The following is a 23034-nucleotide window of genomic DNA, read 5'->3' as shown; positions in this document are numbered from 1 at the left end:
CATGCCTGCCACCGATTTTGATGCAAAGTCGCGCAAGATTCGACGTGTAGCGCTGCCTGTAGACGATAGTGATGCAATCAATAAACGATACGTACAGCATACCGTGAAAATTTAAAAAGATCGACAGGATGAAATCGAGAGGAAGATTGAGACACTCCAAAGTAGAGAAATCACAGCTCATATGCTAAACGAGTTTCAAAGACAGCTCGACACGGTAACCCATCGTGCAGAGTAAAAAAGTTGATACATCGAATATATATGCCATTTGTATATTATACTCTAAGCATGTCTGAGAAACAATTGCTGGTTGAGGAGTTGCATGCTCCGGCGAGAAGAAATTTTCCTCGAAGACGTGTCATAGTTTGTGGATACGATGACCTGTGGCAGGCGGATGTGGTTGAGATGCGTCCTTACACGATTTAACATCACTACATACTCACCGTTATCGACGTGCTGAGCAAGCATGCATGGGCTGTGCCGCTCAAGGCCAAGAGTGGTAGCGAAGTTGCTATTGCAAAGATAATTCGGAAAAATGGAAGATGTCCGAAAAATTTGCAAACAGACAAAGGAAAGGAATTTTATAACGCAAACGTGCAGAAACTATTGAAAAAACATGATATCAATCAATATTCCACGTACTCTATAATGAAAGCATCAGTTGTCGAACGCTTTAACTGCACATTAAAGAAGGTTATGTGGAAATTTTCACTCAATGGAAATTATAGATGGCTTGATCTGCTGCCATGTCTCGTGTCAGATTACAATGTACGAAAGCATCGAACTATCGGCATGCGACCCATCGATGTTACGCCTGCAATCGCTGAAAAACTTTTAACCACTGTGTACAGTCACGTAAAAATTGCAGCACCCGCGCGATTTAAAGTAGGTGACTCGATGCGCGTCAGCAAATTCAAAACTGTTTTTGAGAAGGGCTATACACCAAATTGGACTACGAAGATATTTAAAATTATTAAAGTACAGCGTACCAATCCTGTGACATATGGAGGATTCCTGTGGAAAACCTATCGCTGGAGGATTCTACAAATATGAACTGCAGCGTGTTGCAAATCCTGACGTGTATCTTGTTGAAAAAATATTACGCAGAAAAGGAGGTGAGGTTTATGTCAAGTGGCTGGGATTCGATGGATCGCATAATTCATGGATACATAAAGACAATGTTATTTAATCTATATAAAAATTGTTTTTATTATATTTACATAAAAGTACAATGTAACCGTATAAACATAAAATACATTATTAATTTTATATTATGCGAGATTTCTTTATCATCCTTCCATCATCCTTAATACATTCTTATTATTAATACTTGTACTTTATTAATACTTTTATATAAAAATACGAATAAAATTATAATGTAAAACTATAAAATGTGTATATAAAATATAAAATATAACGGTATTCGATAATGTCCCCACGGTAACGTTTCAACCGAATCGGGTATGAGCTATCTCTTGTCGTCATATGGGCTTAGAGCGATTTTCGTTTTGGATATATACCGCATATACTTTATGCATCTTCGATCTTATGCATGATTGACGGCGCGTCATCTTGATCTCATCTCTCAAACAATGTAGTCATCGAACGTTATGGTTCGCGCTACTACGCTATTCTTAACACCTTTCGTCTCTTTCGTATCCTTCTTTCGATCTACCTTCAACGTATACATCTTTGCTCTAAATCCAACGAACTCGGTCATTATCACACCATTGTTCTCATCTTTCATCAGGCCCGGAACTTTTTTATTTTCGAGAGGCATACCGTATGTGTTGTCGACCGAATAATCGCTCGTGTCGAATATCGTGTTTCATTGTCTCGTAAATATCCTCGCACTTGACGAGGTATACGAGATGTCGGTGTCGGTGTACATGACTCTACATTTGTCATGATACAGAGGTAACATATATTCATGGTGAAATTCGTATAGACATGTCTTTGAAATATCTAGGATACACATGCCTACGTAAATCGGCTTATATAATTTTACCTCTAGTTTTCTAAGTTCAACGGCGATTAAATTTTCCGCAAAAATACTTCGACTGTGAAAATTTGGTTTCGCGATCATTGCCTCCGCATTATACCGCCCCCACCATTTCGTCAACAACTTGCGTCAACATGATTGCGCACATTCTCCATGGTTTTACCAAACACCGCATTATTCATTAATTTATACAAGTTTTTTTCGAAATCATTTTTATGATTGTTTCGGAATTGCGTGTTTAACTCTATGTATTTACAGAGCCATGAAGATTGTGCGAATTTTAACACGCGGTGTATCTTCGCGATATGAAGACCGTGACGCGTGCACTGCTGCAGGTTGCGGTAGTGGATGACGTAACGTTTCTTATCATACAAGGTCGCTAGAAGTTTATATTCACGCTTGCCTGGTGGTTTGCATGTGTCGGGCAGAAAGGTAGGTCAGTGTGCTCATCCTGAAGGTCTCGAGGATACTCGAAATCAACTTCGAGAATGTATCCTGTTGGCGAATCAGGAGCGACGCACACACGTCAAAATTCGAAACATCTTTGACCCATTGAAATTCTCCATAGGGCAACGGTTGACACATTGCCCATCCGTACAAATTATTGACGTCAAAGTACATAAGATATGAGGATGGTTTCGATGGGTCGTACGTCTGCATGTACTTGTTATTGGCTCGCGCATGTCTGCCTGAACATTGACTGAGGCCACCGCGTATACTCGCGTTCTATTACCATATCAATGTCAGTAAGCAATTCAAAAGTGATGTTGGTGTATTTTAACATAGCATCCCACGTGTATCCGGGGAGAGTAATAATGCGCGGGATCGAGATCATAACTTTTTAAGCATTTATCGCGGAAATTTTCAAAAATATCAGCTAATAATAAAACATCCGTTTTCAAATATAGATCACTATATTCACCTAATGTTCGAATGGAGAATCGCTTCCAGACATACTCGGCGCATTGTTGTTCCTGGGGCCGCTTTTTCTCGCGCATGCGCGTCAAATGTAACATTATTATAGTACAAAAGTAGAAAAATCTAATTTATGTAGGTTTTTTAGGCGTTCTATTTTGATTATATATTTAAACATTATACAACATTTAAAAAAAAAATCAAGATTGTATAAAATTAAATGAAATAATAGACAATTATACTGCGAATTCTCGGGCATGCGCGAGAAAAAGCGGCCCGGCGAACAACACTGACTCGGCGTGTGTGTAATCGCTCTCGGATACAGTATCAGAGATTAGGGAACTGTAAAATGATGCGCGCGGTGGTAAATATGTCTCCTACAGCTTGTCCACGCAATCCATGTACTTGTACGGAAATACACCTTTTAGTGTCAATAAATCGAAATCTTCGTCAGACAAGTGTAAAAATTTGGAACGTACAATTTTTAATTTTTTTTTGCCTAGAAACGATGCCAATTTTTCAAGACTAGTATTTAAAAATTTGTATGAATCTATAAACCGTAGTTTTATATAATTGTGTGGATTTAATTTATCGGCTGTGTCTATGACATGTTTTGTGAAAGAAATGTACTTTTCTTTCGTGATGGGGAGTACGTCGGTCTTCCCTTTGAACGCAGTGGCTATTTCCTTAATAATGAAATGTGAATCGTATCCAGATAAATTATGAAAAATAATTGACATGTATGATACATTTCGATAATTTAGATTACAAAGAGAATGCGCGGGACCGCGATAACGACCGGTCAGGTGACAATGATCGCGCACCCGTGTATCGTCTGGCGCAAACGGCTTATCACAGATATGACATCGCGTCGCGCTACGGTATGCCTCCAATTGTTCCTTCGATAACGACTTCGAGTTGTTTCGTGAACCATGCGACGCAATCTTTAGCGCGACGAAACCTATACGTAGATAACGCATCATCGTACGAGCATCGCACGTAGTATCCGATGCTAAATACTTCGTGTTGTTGATATGTGTACGACGCTTGCTCTGCATTGTGTTGTGTCTTCCGCAGCACACATTCGAGGTCTGCGTAGACGACGAAGGGCACTCGTTCCTTGTGGTTTATATTTCGGAAATTTAGCCATTTGTCGTCTTCGGCAATGTGATAGCACAGTCATTCATTGTCTGACAGTCCACATCGTGCGATTGCAGCCTCTCGCAAGACGAAAAATAGTGTAAGCACATATAAAAATAAAGAAAACATTTTTAATAACTTTTTGCTAAATTATGAATATTCTTTTCAATATACATACCGATCACAAATGTATTTTTTGTGTTCATATTTGCTCAATTGGGAGCTGACGAGGCAGATTTTTTATCCAGGCAAAATGACCTACGCTGTCTTCGCGCAGATTTTGCAAGTATAATAAATTGACATGCCTCTCTTTTTTTGTCGTTGGAGAGCCGCAGCGGAAGAATTTTTAGCATCGCCATTTCCTTTTTGATCCCGTAGACATTGATCGATACATTGTTAAGACTCTCAAATTTCCTACTGTCCTTTAGTGTAACGGGAAACTCGATGTCGTCAATCTTTAGAACTGTTGTATAATGCGGATATGATGATTCTCTTTCTGAATTTCTTTCGGCAGGGTGTAGCGTGGCAACCACTGACCACGCGAAGCATGCATTATCCTTTGAATTAACGTTCACTACCGCACGTTTCATCATTATTTCTCGCGGTAATGTCACGTGACACCCAGCATGTAAAGGATTGTACTTATTTATTTAGAGTTAAATTTAAGATTCGCGAAAGCGTCCATCCACTATCGCGTTCTTGAAACTCTTCGAGCGACGCTAATGTGGGTTCGATAACGCGTCGCTCATACCACTCGTCCAAATCTGACGCTCGACATAGTTCGCAATTTTTAGTGTTTATACTTTTGTTCGCACGTTTACAAACATGCCGTTAAACGCAGTGTTCACTGTCACACTATTGTGTTTTTCTAGAGCGTCCCGCACTCGCTCAAGCATTATACCACCTGCATCTTCTAAAAACGTTCGCAGTTCAGTATAGTTTGTATTTATCACCACACCTGTCTGAATGCGATTCTCCAACGCTGCATCTATTTCCCGCTACACAAGTCTGTCCGCGTTATTACTAGTGCTCACGTAATTAACGCCTACACGCACAAAACATCTTGTAATCGCGTTTTTTCACTCTCGAGTCGCGCGATCCTCGCAACCAACGATTGTTTCTGTCCGACGGCAAGCCGAGGACGCTTGACGCGGCTATGTTCCTCAAGCTGTTGTATAACCTCGTTGCATCGCTGCAACCACATAAAACACTTGCCCAAGTTAGCGACTCCATTTGCTTGCTCTGACAGCTCGCGTTCCATTTGCTCGAAATGTTTCATGTTTTTTAATAGTTTTTGACATTTTTTAGCAATCACAGTCTTTTACAAAGCACTTGCACACGACGTAGTACGTTAATTTATGATATCGCTCCGTTCTCTGGAATGTTGTAATGTCATCACTAAATGTCATCACTAAATGATTAGGATTCTCATCAAAAACCAATATTTCAGCCTGCAGTCCGTTAACACCTACAGAAATGGTTACGAGAAAGCTCATCACATCCTTGTATTTACTAATAAATTTATCTATCCATCTATTGGTCATTAGACGAATGTAATAATTCCACTGACATTGGAAAATATTTGGTCTGGTAAAATAATTTGTCTTGACCTCGCGAAGAAATTTTTTCTGCAAATGTCTCATCAGGCCAATGCTCATAGTGTTGACATATCTCGATTTTAGCCTGTCTCATAAAACGTCTATCGGTTCCTCGCACACCCAGTTATCTGTCTCGAAGAAAACACGTGATGGATCTATATCACGTCACCGTCATCCATTTGGAGCACATCATTTACAAAATTTTTATTATTTACATCATTTACAAAGTTTTCCAGATCATTAAACTGATCGTTCATTTTTCATGTCGCGTTAATTCACATTTGAATCACTTTTCGCGTCGCGTTCGGATCATCAAATGTGATACCATGTGCTTCCCGACCAGTTATCACTCGTCACTCGAATCACTTTCGCGTCGCGTTCGGATCATCAAATGTGATACCATGCGCTTCCCGACCAGTTATATATATTCTCTTCATTTCTTTGTTTTAACCGAAGCATTGTCATATCACCATTAGTACATCTGCGCTTCACTTTTGCAAGATTTGCATTCTTCAAATGCACGATTTTAAATGATCTCATCAGAAGATATGACAAATGATTTATGTACGTGCCTAAAACATATTTTGTCACAGCAGCCACACATCAGCGCTTGACTTTTGCAAGATTATTCGAATGTGATTTTTGAATGATCTCATCAGAAAATATGTATCAAATAATTTGTGTACGTGCCTAAAGCATATTTTTGCATCACAGCTGCCATACACCGGCGCTGACTTTTGCAAAATTTGCATTCTTTGAATGTATGATTTTTGAATGATTTCATCAGAAAATATGAAGACTATGGGATTTGTTCCCACTACTCTTATTGGGGTATGTGGAGGGGTGTACAGAGAAGGTATAAAAAGAGTTCTGACAACGGATACCATTTCACCATTTTACAAGACGGACAGGTTTCTGAAACGTTGTCGCTCGGTTAATCGATGAAAAACGAACTTCTCGAAGATGAACTATTACGTTCCGATCCAGCAAAATGAAGCGTGTGATAAACCGTAAGTATTTTTAATTTTTAAATTCTTGTCTATATTCCCTTCTACATTCTTGTCGTCTATATTTCCTTCAACATTTATTCACATTTTATTTCTAATTTTCTGTATTCTTTTAATAAAACATTATCGCAACCGCATTATACTTCACGCATCTTGGGAAGGAGATATGCCTTGACTGCCACAGCATATAAATATTTGGACATCGGCATCAGTGTGGAATCTATGCCCTGTGTAGAATTATTAATTGGCGACAACCGAGGTAATCAACTACATCTGACCTATGCGATGTGGAAAACGTTCATCGAGAGACGTGCGGATATTGCGCAACTCGTGCAGGCAGCTGTACCTTCTTCAAGAATTTTGATTCATGATCTAGTTATAGATTTCGTAAAAATACGTAAAGAAAATATTGTAAAGTTAACATTATATAATACTAGTATGTATATGAAACCATTAACCATACAGTTCTTATTAGAACTGGAAGATTGTGTTGAACAAGTATGCTATCAAATGCATCAAAATATTTATATTGTTAGTGAAAAATATAAACAATTTGTTACTAATTTACGTCAAAATCATATCACTAATAAAAGTGATGCTGTAAAGATATTACATGAAAAATATGATAAGACGTGTCTCGTAGATTGCGAGTTATTGGTTTATGCATCCGACAATATTGTATATGATGCTTTACAAAACGAATAAATGAAAAAGTCTCATAGATTGTGAACTTATGCATCAGACAAATATTGTATATGATACGTTATGAAATAAATAAATAAAAAAATTCATAAATAATTATTCTAACTTATTTTCTCTCTGCCCTATTCCTTTGCGGTATAATGGTGTGCGGAACTTGGTAGGAGTATAGATAAGATGAGTGGGAACGCATGTGAATGGAAGACTGCATATGAAAGAACGGATGAAAGAGAAAGAACGGATGAAAGAGAAAGAACGAGATAATGATAAGACTGCATGGTTAAAGATATCGCGTACGGGCGAGAGAGACAGATTCACAATAGAAAGAGAGAGCGAGCACTGCGGCCATGGCTGCTAAAAATATATCACGTAAGGGTGAGAGAGAAAGAGAGAGAGATTCGCAATAGAGGGAGAGAGCGAGCACCGCGGTGATGGCTGCTGAAAAATATCGCGTACGGGAGAAAGACAGAAATTCGCAACAGAGGGAGAGCGCGAGCATCGCGGCGGCGGCGGCGGCGGCGGACGGTGGCGGCGGGCGGCGTCGGCGGGCAGCGGCGGCAGGTGGCGGCGGCGGGCGGCCGCGGACCCCGATACCCCCTTTACCGCTCCCAGGGACCCGAAAATCCCGCGTCAGCAATTTCCGCACCGCGAAACCCCCCGATCCGCATGACGTCATGCTCCCGCGCGCCTACAAGTTTCCCCCGCACACTTGCTCCCCTCGGAACTCCCGAGTTAGAACCGCTATAGATATAACTACTCACCATAATTAAATTCATCGACCCCACAGATCAAAAATTTGAATTTTGTAATAACAAGGTTTTCTAATTTACTCATTTTCACGAAAAATAGTAAAAATTTTGATGTATCTGCATGCCATATTGTATCGGCCATTTTGAATTTCATACTTTTAACATAAGATTTTTTTTCAGCGACACCCTGTAAACATTTTACTTTCTAAAACTTTTCACTTATTTCACCTGATATATCAAATATAGCTTTTACTTTTAAAGGGTAGTTTTTACTCTTCAGAGTGAACCTCCGCAGATAAAAAAAATACATGTCAAATTTTTTTCATGGTTTTACAAATGTGAAAAGGTTAGAATTGGAAAGTAACACTTCCGTAGGTTTACTTGTAAGTTAGAACCAAATACATCTCTTTATTATTACTTTGGCGGTATCTCTACAAAACTTGATTCCGAGAAGTCAACAGCAGCGATTCCAAACTGTATCTTGAGACAAGGGGCATGACAAAACGTAAATACTAAAAATAAAAAGTAACAAGAATATATAGAATTTGAGAGATGTATGGAACACCAGCGGATTCTGACGTCAATAATAGGAGGGGGGGGAAGGAGGATTAAATTATTTTATTTGCTAGTTTTTGGTTTCACTCTTAGCTTTTACTCCAGGATCAACGACGAGGACGTGATAAAACTTATGATCTCACTTTTGGTTCTTTTGGTTTGTTTTAAAAAATTTTTTACATTAAAAATTTTTTTACTTTTTTTGTTTTTTAATTATATATTTATTATATTTTTAAACATACCCTAATAGCAAAATGCTAGCAGATTGCGAGCAGATTGGCAGCAAATTCAATCAGATACCCATTGCAGATCCATAGCATTCTGTGTCCGCATTAAGCTCAGTATTTGTTGACAAAGCCTGCTGGCATGGCATGCCAGCAGATTGATTGCAGAAACCGAGCAGGATCTGCTGACATAACCTGACAGCAGATTGGCAGCAGAAATCAAGCAGATATCTAAAAGATTTCTTAAATCGGATATCTTTTAAGTGCAACTAGAAATAAAAAAATAAAATAAAAATTTCATTTTTTTAAAATTATTTTTATTAATAGTACATACTAAATTTAGGACAAATTTTTATTAATTAATTAAATTTAAATTATTTTATTTTATTCTTACTTGCGCTGGTTTTGACCCTTAGGATGACGAACCTTGTACTCTATCTGTTACACCAATTTGGCTCATCGGTATGAGTACTTGTTATTGTCTACATATACCAATATGTTATAAACTGACACAATTATATTATTTTTTATAAAAACAATTAAATTTTGCAAAACATATTAAAAATAAATAGCATTAATTTATTTACTTATTAATTTCATTGTTAAATTTATCTTTTTCCATAATAATTTTATGGAAATTGCAATCTATTTAGCATTAATACTTTGAAGCGTTCAAATGGTTAATTAGATGGTTAACCATATAGATCATATATTCTAAGAAAAATTGAATAGTACATCTATTATTCTGTTTTTGTTCAGTACATGATGAATTTAGATTTTGTGCATTTTTTTGTGCGCAGTAATTGTAGACAAACTGTAATTTTTGAAAACATTATCTTTATGATAATTTTTTTAAATATCAAATGGATTTCTCATTCAGGATGTTATAATGTTGTCTGATTTCTGCTACGACGCGCATGGACGGCTCAAAAATCGGACAGCATTGTGTGATATCTTTTATGAGACATTAAGCTGATATCATAAGGATAACATTTTTAAGAAACTTAAATGAAACTCTTCAATAAGATATCTCAAAGACCTCTCTTAGATATCTCTGATAAATGTTACCATTTTGACATCATTTCCAAGATATCTAAATGTTTTCTTTAAAAAGTTCTCTTAAAGTTTTCTGACAAGCGTATTGTCTGGGCTTTTTAAATTTATCTGAAATTCTTTTATCTGTATTATTTTCTATTGGTTGCCGGTATTATACATATACTTTAAACTTATGTATAATACAAGTAACCAATAGGAAATAATATATATAAAAGAACTTCAGATAAATTATAAAAATATAGCTGCCTAATACTTTTGGTTTAATTGTTCTCTCGCCGATATACATTGTATTGAAAGATTAAGTACTTTATTGTATTGAGCTACCGCGCGATAACGGTAAATTTGAAATAACAGAAATGATGCCTAAACTCTTATTAAAAATGTATTGACAATTAATAATAATTTTATTTCCTTACGATCCCTAATATATTAGAAATATATGTATGTATACAGGATTGGCCAAAAGTATTAGACAATGATATAATTTAATTTCTCAATAATTTCTACTGCCGCAAACTTTGTTCTTACGTTTTTTTCTATAGAAACATATTAATGCAAGTTTTAATTGGCATTTAAATGGCAATTAAGATTATAAAGTAACGGACATACTGTTTGATTTCTGCTGCCGATCTACCTACAGGTTATGTCAACAGGCTCTGCTCGATTTCTGCTGCCAATCTGTTGTCAGATTATGTTAGCAAGCTCTGCTTGATTTCTGACAGCAGTTTGCCGACATCGTTGGATATTACAGACTCTGTATAAAATTTGTTGCCATTCTGTCGTCAAAAATTGATAGCATGCTCTGCTCAAAATCTGTTCCTGCAGGCTTGGCTATCTGGGTACTTATATATGTATTTATATCTTTATAATTGTGTAACATATTTATATTTCTATATATTTATTTATATCTTTATTATTTAAATAAGTATTTCAAGTTTGTAGCTATTTCATTTAAAATATCTTCAATGGATGGCATTAAATCCGTATAAAGATTCATGAGCGCCAATCCATTTAAATGGTTTTCAGAAGTTGTACTTCGTAAATAGGTTTTCATTCGTCGTAACATCGAAAATGATGTCTCATTTTTGCGAGTGGACACAGGTAAAGTAGCAAAAATACATAAAATAGTGAAAATATTTTCGCAAATAACCGGGTTAAAGTTATTTAAGGCATCCTTTACATTTTTTAATGGACGTTTTAACATTTTCACTTTTTTTTCTAGATTTCATATTCATTCACCAATTGTTCTATGTTGCATTACAAATGAGATTTATATGTGTTTGAGACTAGAACAGTTTCAATAGAATTTTATCTTTTTTTTTCTGTTTGCTCTGTTTTATCCGCGAGTAGTGAGAGCTGCTGACAGCCATCGCGCTCCTTGTAGTTCATTCCCTCGATGCACCCAGTCGCACGGCGTTGTCACTAGCTCATCACGCGTGCATCTTTCGTTTTCTCGCATCGTGGTAACTATGCAAATAAACAAGCCCAAAAAAGAACACGTCAAAATCCATGCCCAAATAAGTTTCGAGATCCGTTCCCTTACCGCCCCTTTTTTCGCCTTCGCGATCGTAATTGTCTTACGACGAAAAATTAATCAATCTCTCGCAACCCGGCACCGATATTAAATTGTCCCGCAGATCTCTCGCGTCATCCGCTGATCCTAGCTGCGGGGATTCACTTCTTCCATCCCTAATTCGGCAACTTATGTTAATTCATTCTTAAGTTCGAATATTCGTGTGAATGTGTGAGTGCATCACGTCAATGCGCGGGTGACCGTATCTTTCCCGCGAACGTCCTCTGCCTTGTGCACAAGATCTCCGTCGGATCGCGCGCAAGATTTCCAGATTCGCGAGAGCTTCGATCTAGAGGCTCTTCAACATTTCCGCGTCGATTACAGGCAGCGTAATATCGGGACGTGTCAAAATTTCCGTAAAATTGTAAAAGATACGGTTCGCCACTCGCTCCGAACGTCCGTTTTTTAATAAATAATTAAAGTGTGAGTGACACCATCGCCTCCTTTTTCTTCCTATCATCCCCCGTGAACCTACCGCATTCCTCACCACTCGCTTCGCGTCTCTATCGGGACGGATCCCGGCATTCTCTCCGTGCGATCGCGTTCACCCTACGCACGCACAAACACATATAAATATTGTTTTCTTTTGTGAATAATAATGTACTTTTTTATTGAATACTGGTAAGGTTTTTGGCAATTTTCTTTACCCTTGCAATAAATGTTGGTATTTCTTTTTAATTCTGCCAAATAAATGTATCTTGTTTTAAATATATACATGATGTAATTAATTATTTTAATACCCTTCTCTGCTTTAGTTACTTTTTTTTATTATAACTGAATTTTTGTGTGCGCGTGTATGTGCGCGCGCGCGCGCACTCGTGTATTTATACTTTTCTTTTTTTTGCTTGAAAAATTTAATAATATTTTAGATAATTTTTTAAAATTTACAAAATGTACATATATACGTGTTACTACTGCTTTCTTTTCAATTTCTTAAGTAATTTAGATAATTTTTAAGAATATCTAAATCGAGAGTCTAACGGGACCGTTATTTCCATGAATTCCTACTTCACTGAAGCCCCCCCACTACCAACGCGCCAACGCGCGTGCGCGAGAAAAAGCGGCCCTAGGAACAACACTGCATCAAGAGGGAATATTTTTCTATGTGTTATTACAAAGAGTGTATACTAGGGAGTATTTCGTGCATTTCGTAATTCTCTAATAAGATGGTTACAAAAGGAAATGTATAAAGAATCAATTGTGATAGACCTCCGTTAATTTAATATTCCATAAAAAACAATGAGAAAATTTGATGTGGCAAATATTATAATATACTTGCAAGAGGAATCTATTGATCGCAAATTTATAGTTGTCCTTTATCAATTAGTAGGATTTATTAGTACGATACAATATGATAAGAAACTTTATTAAAATTGTAGGATAATATATAAGAGGAAGCCTCCCAGATGCGCACAGTAATAAACGGACACAGCAGACTGAGTGAAACGGACACAGTAACAAATGCGCACAGTGCGAAATGGACACAGTAACAAATGCACACAGACCAAATGCGCACAGACCAAATGCGCACGGACCAAATGCACACAGACCAAATGCGCACGGACCAAATGCGCATGGACCAAATGCGCACAGACCAAACGGACACAGTAACAAACAAACTTATCACATAGGTTGCGACTTCTCAGGGTACCCTTACCGACGCGATGGGGTGCGTGCGGGAGGGGGGGGGGCGAAGCTTTCCTTGCACCTCCCTGTGTGTGTGTGTGTGTGTGTGCGCGCGCGCGCGCGCGCGCGCAAAGAATTCTCTGCACCACATGGGTTTGTGACTGTGCGCATTTGGTCTGTGCGCATTTGGTCTGTGTGCATTTGGTCCGTGCGCCTTTGGTTTGTGCGCATTTGTTACTGTGTCCGTTTCGCACTGTGCGCATTTGTTACTCTGCCCGTTTCGCAATGTGCGCATTTGTTACTGTGTCCGTTTCACTCAGCCTGCTGTGTCCGTTTATTACTGTGCGCATCTGGGACTTACTCAAATAAAATATTTACGAAAAAGGTAGAATCTATCGTGAATGTACGATAAGCTTTTATTAATTTATTATTCACAATTACAATAGAAATTAATTAGATTATTTGCAAATTTTATAAGTTTTCATCGTTTTCTTTCTTTCGACTTTCTTAATTACAGAAATTTATTACGATTTAAATTTGACCTTGTAACAAGCTGTTCCTCCGTAGTCGTTAAGGCAAGCAAGTACAGGGCCGTTACCCCTCTACCTTGTGTAGTCCCCTCTCCTTTTGTCACCGAACGGGGGCTATAAAAGCCCTCTACCAGTGATAAGAAAGCAGATCTTCCCGGCCTAGCGTATTGAGCCGACCGACCCTCTCAGCGGAGTAAGCTGAGCTTCCTGGTGCACGCATTGAGTGCCACTTAACCTCGAAACCCGACTCCTTGACAGCGCGTATTGAGCGCTTTCTCGACGCCGTGCACTGAGTGGTACTCTACCGCCCCGCTCGTTACCCCACCCGGTTCGTGCATTGAGCGACCGCTCTCGACACCGATTTCGGGGACCCCGTTTTGAGGGAAAACCCACGCCGCGGATGATCATCCTCGCGGGATGATTATTAATGACAGCTGATCACCGCAATAGCTGATCACCGTCACAGTATAGGAAAGAACAGTAGGTTCACTCGGCGTCGGTGCCTTTGATTTCATGACTAAAAGATCCGCCATATTGTTGGTTGTGCGCGGATTTCAATCATTGGTGCAAGTTTTCGGTCGCCAGCACCAAAATGGTCTTATTGATGGGGACAGGCACAATATACTTTGTCGCCATATTGTGCATAATGTGCACACAAGTCATGCGTAAGGGACTACCATTAGCACGATTTTCAACAGAGTAAACCTACTATTCTTTCTATACTATGTTACCGTAGCAGCCGAGCTCTGCGCCGTACCGCGCAACCGCGCATCGTCAGTTCTTTTCAGAGCTTCTTTACGTCAGTTCTTTTCAGAGTTTTTTTTCGTCAGTTCTTTTCAGAGTTTCTTTTCGTCAGTTCTTTTTCAGAGCTTCTTTACGTCAGTTATTTCAGAGCTTCTTTTCGTCAATTTTTTTCAGAGCTTCTTTTCGTCAGTTCTTTTCAGAGCTTCTTTGGATCAATTCTTTTCAAGGCTATTTAATCAGCTTCAAATCGCAAACATGGCATTTAAAAATCATATAAAGTGCTTTATCTGTAATAATGCATCAATACCTCGCGTTATGGTACGATTAGGTTGTAAAAATAACAACGTTTTCAGACAAGACATTGCTATAAACAGACGCGATCAAGATGGTAGATCTCCAATTGATATTACTAACGAAACTCGTATATGCAATAACTGCAATATTACAATACTCAGAGATATTCAAATGCTAGAAGATGACCCACAGTGTATGCCAGTGCTTGAGCCTAGTTGCCCTTTTCGAGCCGATTCCCGAACGCGCCGCCTCCTATGCCCCCACTACCGCGCGCGGCCTTGACGGCCGAGCCGCCGATCTCGCCCGTACGCTTTGTCTCAGGAGCAGCTCTGTATAAGAAATGGTGCCCTGCACCACAAAATTCATTAAAATTACTCTAAGTAAATAATTTTTGTTTTTATAAACAAAAAAGTACTAATTTTTTTATTTCTAATTTATTTTATATGTAGTATAACAATATGTAAAAACATAATATATAAATTAGAATTTTGACAATAGTTTAATTTTTACATCACCCGTGAGGTATTATTATTGATGCTTTTTTTAAGTGGTTTTCTCAGTAGGCCTAATCCACTAAAAGATGAAATATAATATATAGCTTGGCATTCTTCTAATTTTCCTGTCGTTTTTATATATCTTACAATATATAAAATTTTGTTTTCCTGTCAAGCTGTATATTATATTTCATCTTTTAGTGAATTAGGCCTACTGGGGAAACCACTTAAAAAAAAACGCATCAATAATAGTATCTCACGGTGATGTGGAAAACTATTGTCAAAATTCTAATTTACATATTATGTTTTTACATATTGTTATACTACATAAAATAAATTAGTAATAAAAAAGTTAGTACTTTTTTGTTTATAAAAACAAAAATTATTTACTTAAAGTAATTTTAATGAATTTTGTGCAGGGCACTATTTCTTATACAGAGCTGCTCCTGAGACAAAGCGTACGGGCGAGATCGGCGGCTCGGCCGTCAAGGCCGCGCGCGGTAGTGGGGGCATAGGAGGCGGCGCGTTCGGGAATCGGCTCGAAAAGGGCAACTAGGCTCAAGCACTGGTGTATGCGATTAAACGTATTATCTCAAACATCCTCACAAACCTGTCTTGTGTGTAATGCGTGTCGTAATATACATAGGTTGTCATTAAAATACAAAATCGATATTTTTGTAAAAAAAAATATTTACGTAGTCGAAAATCACTTATGTTGTAATAATTATTTGAATGAAATGGGTTTGCTATCTGATATTTTACTCCAAGGTTTGAAATATATTAATAGATCATACATACTGAAAGAACAACAGTTACAAATATTTCTACAAGGTCTTCGCGAACAAGCTATCTATCTTTCACGGCATAGATTTGACAACGAAAACTGTTTTACGGAAAATGAGTTCAAAGTTATATCTCCTATAAACAAACAACAGTTTTTTTGAAGAGTTGTTCACTTACTGTGATCCAGTACCATGCAGAGACAGATATCGTTAGATAAGTAAGAAAGATCTGTTATGTTTTCTATGTAAGTTTAGACAAGGGCTTAGTTTACATCGTGCATTTGATACGCGTATCAGGTACCATATTCGTATCAAATTCGTACTAAATATTTAGTACGCACGATGTAAACGCTGCCGGATCAATTTGGTACGAGCGTATCAAGTAGGAGTATCGTACTAAACTGATACGCGTACCAAGTGATACAAATGTCGATGTAAACGCATAAAACGCATTTTAGAGAGAATTTAGCAATTGAGCATAACCTCAGTGCTAAAATCTAAAAACCGGTGTGAAAGTGTCTTAGTAGGAGACATCAACATGAATTAAATTTGTATTATATTTTTCACAGTACATGCTTAGTACATTCGATGTAAACGCGCCCGTACTAAGGCTTTGGTGCGCACCAAACTTAATACGCGTACTAAGGTTTTGACGATGTAAACTAACAAGGGAACCTCGCAAACCCGAAAATTCTGATTTTAATGAAACTTGGCATAAATGTAGAAAAGGTAAATACATAAATTTAGAAATTAAAAGTTGGTGCTTATAAACGGTTTAAAGGGTTGAAACCACCCTTCAAAAATGTTGAATTTTTGTCTTTTCTCGATATATCTCGTAAACTAAACAGAGTATTAAAAAATGTTTCATACAAAAGTTTTACAGTATAAATACCTCTATTTAACTATGCTATTTATTTTTTCAAAAAAATTTTTTTTCAAAAACAAATTTTTTTTCTTTGAAAAAAAAATTTTTTTGATTAAAATAAATAGCATAGTTAAATAGAGGTATTTATGCCGTAAAACTTGTGTATAAAACATTTTTTTATATTTTGTTTAGTTTACGAGATATATCGAGAAAATGCAAAAATGTCTTAACTTTCAAGTGTGGTTTCACCCCTTCAAACCGTTTTTGAACCAAAATAAAACATTTCTAAATTAATATATTTAATTCCTCTACATTTATGCCAAGTTTCATTAAAATTAGAAAATTTTTTGTTTGGGCTTATAAACGGTTTGAAAGAGTGAAATTACCCTTTAAAGGTTGAGATATTTTTACCTTTTCTCGCTATATCTCATAAACTAAACAAAATATTAAAAAATGTTTTATACAAAAGTTTTACAGCCTAAATACCTTCATTTAACTACACTGTTCATTTTTCAAAAAAAAATTTTTTTTTTATTAAAATAAATTTTCAATAAAATTGACTTTTATGTATATAGCATTTATAAAATAATTATACTATCTTATACTACGTTCTATTTATATCATCTATGTGTATATTATGTATGTTATATGTTATCTATGTTATAATACTATACATTTATATTATCTGCATCCCTATATGTATTAGTTTTCATCTAACAGTTGCGCAATATTAGAGTAGTCACATTGCTTTCACACAGTTCATTCTGTCTACGTCACATATTTCACATTCAAGTTTTATATTTGTCATATCACGGTATATATCAAATATGAAATGGAAATCACGTATTAAAGTTTGATATCTTTATTAATGATGTTACGCGTCATTTTCACATCTGTATCAAGTCTAACGTGTGCTTGATTTTTCTGTTAGATTATTTAATTAAGCGAAGCATAATGTTACACGTAAATGTTGCGAATGTTCTTAATATGTTAATTATTTTATTTCAAATTATACATATTCCACCTATAAATGAAAGAGAAATACAATTACGTGATGTGATAGAGGATATTATAACAAATGATATTATAACAGTGAATGTGACTTATCATTTGATGTACACACTGATACTGCTTTAAAATTTTAAAATTATTGGGAAGTGGATTTACCTGACATAGAATATGTAACAAATGTTGAGGAAGAATTTTTTAAAAATGATAATTGTGGTAGAGACTTCACCTTTCTGAAGCGACGTTGCACTCCTAAAAGAGAATGTCGGCCTTTTATCACTTCTCCAATATTCGACGGCTTTCCTTTTATAGCTACTATTTAAAATTTCGTCTTCTGGTTCACAATTATATTTATTATCAGGTTCATAATCAACATTATCATTTTCTAAAAATTCTTCCACTTTATCTGTTACATATTCTATGTCAGGTAAATCCACTTCCAAATAATTTTGAAATTCTAAAGCAAAATGAGTGTGTACATCAAATGATAAGTCATTCACTGCATTTGTTATAATATCCTTTATCACATTACGTAATTGTATTTCTCTTTTATTTATAGGCGTATGTGTAATTTGAAATAAAATAATTAACATATTAAGAACATTTGCAACATTTATGTGTAACATTATGCTTCGCTTAATTAAAAACAATCTAACAAGAAAAATCAAGCACATGTTAGATGTGATACTGATGTACTGATCAAACACACGTTAGACTTGACACTGATGTGAAAATGACGCGTAACACCATTAATAAAGATACCAAACTTTTATTAATACGTGATTTCATGTATGATACATACCGTGACATGACGAATATAAAACTTGAATGTGAAATATGTGACGTAGAGAGAATGAACACTGTGTGAAAGTAACGTGACTACTAATATTGCGCAACTGTTAGATAAAAACTTATACTTACAAGGATGCAGATAATATAAATGTATAGTATTATAACGTAGATAATATATAACATATATAATATACACATATATGATATAAATAAAACGTAGTATAAGATAGTATAATTACTTTATAAATGCTATATACATAAAAGTCAATTTTATTGAAAATTTATCTTAATTAAAAAAAAAATTTTTTTTTTCGAAAAATAAACAGCGTAGTTAAATAGAGGTATTTATGCTGTAAAACTTTTGTATAAAACATTTTTTTATATTTTGTTTAGTTTACGAGATATATGGAGAAAAGGTAAAAATATCTCAACCTTTGAAGGGTAGTTTCACTCCTTCAAACCGTTTATAAGACCAAACAGAAAATTTTCTGATTTTAATGAAACTTGGCATAAATGTAGAGAGGGTAAATAAATTAATTTAGAAATGTTTTATTTTCGTTCAAAAACGGCTTGAAGGGGTGAAAGCACGCTTCAAAGTTGAGACATTTTTGCATTTTCTCGATATATCTCGCAAACTAAACAAAATATTAAAAAATGTTTCATACAAAAGTTTTACGGCATAAATACCTCTATTCAACTATCATATTTATTTTTTCCAAAAAAATTTTTTTTCTAAAGAAAAAAAAATTTGTCTTTGAAAAAAAATTTTTTTTTTTAATAAATAACATAGTTAAATAGAGGTATTTATACTGTAAAACTTTTGTATGAAACATTTTTTAATATTTTGTTTAGTTTACAAGATATATCCAGAAAAGGCAAAAACTCAAAATTTTTGAAGGGTGGTTTCAACCCTTTAAACCGTTTATAAGCACCAACTTTTAATTTCTAAATTCATGTATTCACCCCCTCTACATTTATGCCAAGTTTCATTAAAATCAGAATTTTCGGGTTCGCGAGGTTCCCTTGTAAGCCAAGGTCTATGTGATGACCTTTTATGTCTTATGTTTTAATACAGTTCCAGACAGGTTACTAGTCTTGCAATATCTACAGTGAAGCAATCATTAATAACAAGATTTGTCGTTGAGAATATTGGGTTTCAAGCGATAACAAGACAACAGTTTATGTTACCGATTTTTCAAATAGACTTTATAATTCTGATCCACAAAATAGAAAAGTTATTGTTTTTAATGACTGTACGTATTTGGATATTAAAAAAAGTTCTTGCTTTAAAGCCTTACGTCAATCCTACTGTCAACATAAGTCAAAACATTTACTTAAACCATGTATGCTCGTAGCATCTGATGGTTATATTTTGAACATTCAAGGACCTTACTTCTTAAATGCAACTAATAATGATGTTCGTATATTATTAAACGAATTCAACAGAGATGTAGATGGAATGCAAGCTTGGTTCGAAAAAGGAGACATTTTTATATTTGACCGAGGATATCGAGATGCTGTTCCAACGCTTCAGAGGATAGGGATCAATGTAAGAATTCCATCACTCTTAAAACCAGGGCAAAATCAATTTTCATCTGAAGAAGCAAATGAGACCCGTATAGTCACAAACACAAGATGGATTGTAGAAGCTCGAAATGGTCATATGAAAAGTATTTTTAAGTTTTTCTCTCAGCTTATCAGAACGTTACACATCCCGAACTTTAACGATTTTCTCCGCATTTGTGGCGCTATAATTAATAGATATCATTCACTTATTAGAATGGAAGGAGCGGACGTGGGGGTGGCCGAACAAATGCTTGCAAAAAATCAAGAAGTGAACGTTGTTCAAGCCAAAGTAGAAGTAGAAAATCTTGCGCGCAGACGGGCACGATGCATCGCTCTAACTCCGGAACATGTACCACTATTTCCCCGAATAACCCTTCATTATTTACAAAGTTTAACATTTGGAACACATCAAATATATCTGTTGCTATCTTACATCCAAGATACTCTCTTAAGAGCTGACTTAGAGAATGAGCACGAGAATTCCGTCATGGAAATCGATCAAAACAGCAATAAAACAGGATTTATTAGAGTAAGAGTCTATTCAAGATTTAGAAATGCGACACGTTATCAGCTATGGATAGCGTTTGATGAAGAATATGTTTTCGATAACAACGAAAATGGACAGGATCCAGTGTTGGGTTACTACTGCACCTGTAAAGCAGGTGCCAGAACTCTAGGCACGTGCGCACACATAGCTTGTATGGTATATAGGCTATGCTCGCCATGAAAATAATATTAAATACCCGTCAATTACACTACTACAAAGTGCATTAAATGTTCAAAACATAGATTTTGACGAAGTTATTGTTGACTCGGAAGCTTAATAATCTACCACGCTTAATAATGTAACACACACACACACACGCACGCACGCACGCACGCACGCACGCACGCACGCACGCACGCACGCACGCACGCACGCACGCACGCACGCACGCACGCACGCACGCACGCACGCACGCACGCACGCACGCACGCACGCACGCACGCACGCACGCACGCACGCACGCGCACACACACACACACACACACACACACATTATTGGTATTGCGTGACCTATGTAGCAATATAATCTCAAAAAGCCATTTTCCGACCTTTGAGCCTACGTATCTCAAAAACTGGCCATTTTTGAACTTTGTGCTAATTATGACTTTTGATCAGCAGGTAAAAACTAAGTTTTCTGAAAATTTCAGACGATTCGACCGAAATTCAATTTCCATAAGGGTGTGTGCGGAGTCCTTTATTAAAATATACTCTTAAAATTAACCATACAATTCGAGATTAGGATATTTTTAGAGCACATAAATAAATCATTTTGATACTAAAGTCGATGCAGCAACTAATTTTTTTAAGATATCTTACTGTCAGTGATGTAGTTTATCCAATTCAAAAGTTGCCGAGACTTATGAAAAAGGTGGTACATTTGAATAGATTAGCTCTTTATTTCAAAAAAGAAGTTGAAGTTAAATAAGGAAAGTCGGAGCCCGTGGGAGGAAAGAACGTAGGTCTTTTAAGATTTTAATGTTTTCGTTTCCTTTACTTCGGATGTTTGTTTTTAGAAGGGTGAGAGAGGATACTTCTGGGAGTTGACGAACCAAGTCCGCGAGCCGAGTCCCAAACAACTTGGATTTCTTCTGCGGGAGGAAGATTTTCACTTTGAGAAGTCTGTCTCTCCCACGGTTTTTGAACTGTGATTTTATTGTAGGATAAAGGCGAATGCCGAGGCAGAAACTTGGGGAGTCTAAAAAGACGTAGAGACGTGCGTGCGTGCGTGCGTGCGTGCGTGCGTGCGTGCGTGTGAATGAAGGTATGACGAGACACCGCAAAGCCGTAACGCCACGCGAGTGTAACAATATTTTGTGATATTTGTTGCTATTTCTAGTTTACTTACAGTGTTTCTTAATATCTACTTATTTATATGACTAGCGCTATTATTGTACTAATTTTAAGTTATATGACCAGATACGACTACTTATAAGACCATCGGTATTACTTACTATGAAATAAGGCGTGAAAGAGTGACTGCTTGCCGCAGATGGCAGCTTGCTTACAATCTTAATATTTTAACATTTACAATAACATTTAATTTTACTGTACATTTATTGCGATACATAATATATAGGATCTTGAGTATTAGCACATTTTTTGGAATAAATGTTAAGCTGTATTAATTAATTTATAGAAGAAAAAAGATATAACTGTCACTAATTGGTACACTGTCACTAATTGTGACGTTTATCTTATCTTTTGCCAAAGTTTGAGCCAATAAAACTCAATTTTTCCTACAAAAAGTGCGGGATACTTTATCTCGCGTTTACTTATAGGAGCACTTAAAATTTACTCTGTTAATATGCCAAAAAATAAAGGTCAGTTCTTACGATCATATTGTTGCGCCCGGGTGCATGAACACCCGCAGAAAATCAATATTATCAATCCATCAGGATTAGCTGTCAAGAAAACAAACGCTGCTTGTCAATGAAAATAAAGTTATTAGATTTTACGGAGTTTGATTTCTGACGAATGTCACACGCACTGAGAGACTTTTCCTTATTTCTCGTTCAGATATTACAATTCGTGTTCGTGTTTAATAATAGTACATTATGTAACAAAGGTGTAAAGTCAACCTTATGTACACGAGTGCAAAAAATTGTTATGCTCTTGTTGCATACCGTATTTTTTGTTATCCGTGCATCGATGTGTGATCTCTTGGGTTCTTACAAATTGACAGATTAGCCAAAATTACGTTTGCAAAGGTGACGAAGCGTCAATCAATTCTTCAATTACCACACGTGTCGAAAGATAACGTTTGGTCACTTC

The 23034-nt window shown here is 36.3% G+C and overlaps 1 protein-coding gene across 1 annotated transcript in view; it reads right to left on the bottom strand.

Annotated features, from left to right (window-relative positions):
- The window catches only part of LOC105833547, a 147287-nt gene that overhangs the window by 93877 nt on the left and 30376 nt on the right, over positions 1–23034 (bottom strand). The gene's annotated exons all lie outside the window — the stretch shown is intronic.

This window comes from Monomorium pharaonis, chromosome 9 (assembly GCF_013373865.1).
Source record: "Monomorium pharaonis isolate MP-MQ-018 chromosome 9, ASM1337386v2, whole genome shotgun sequence".
NCBI classification, from domain to species: Eukaryota; Metazoa; Arthropoda; class Insecta; order Hymenoptera; family Formicidae; genus Monomorium; species Monomorium pharaonis.
The sequence above is the reverse complement of the archived record's forward strand: the minus strand, read 5'-3'. Positions and strand labels throughout refer to the sequence as shown.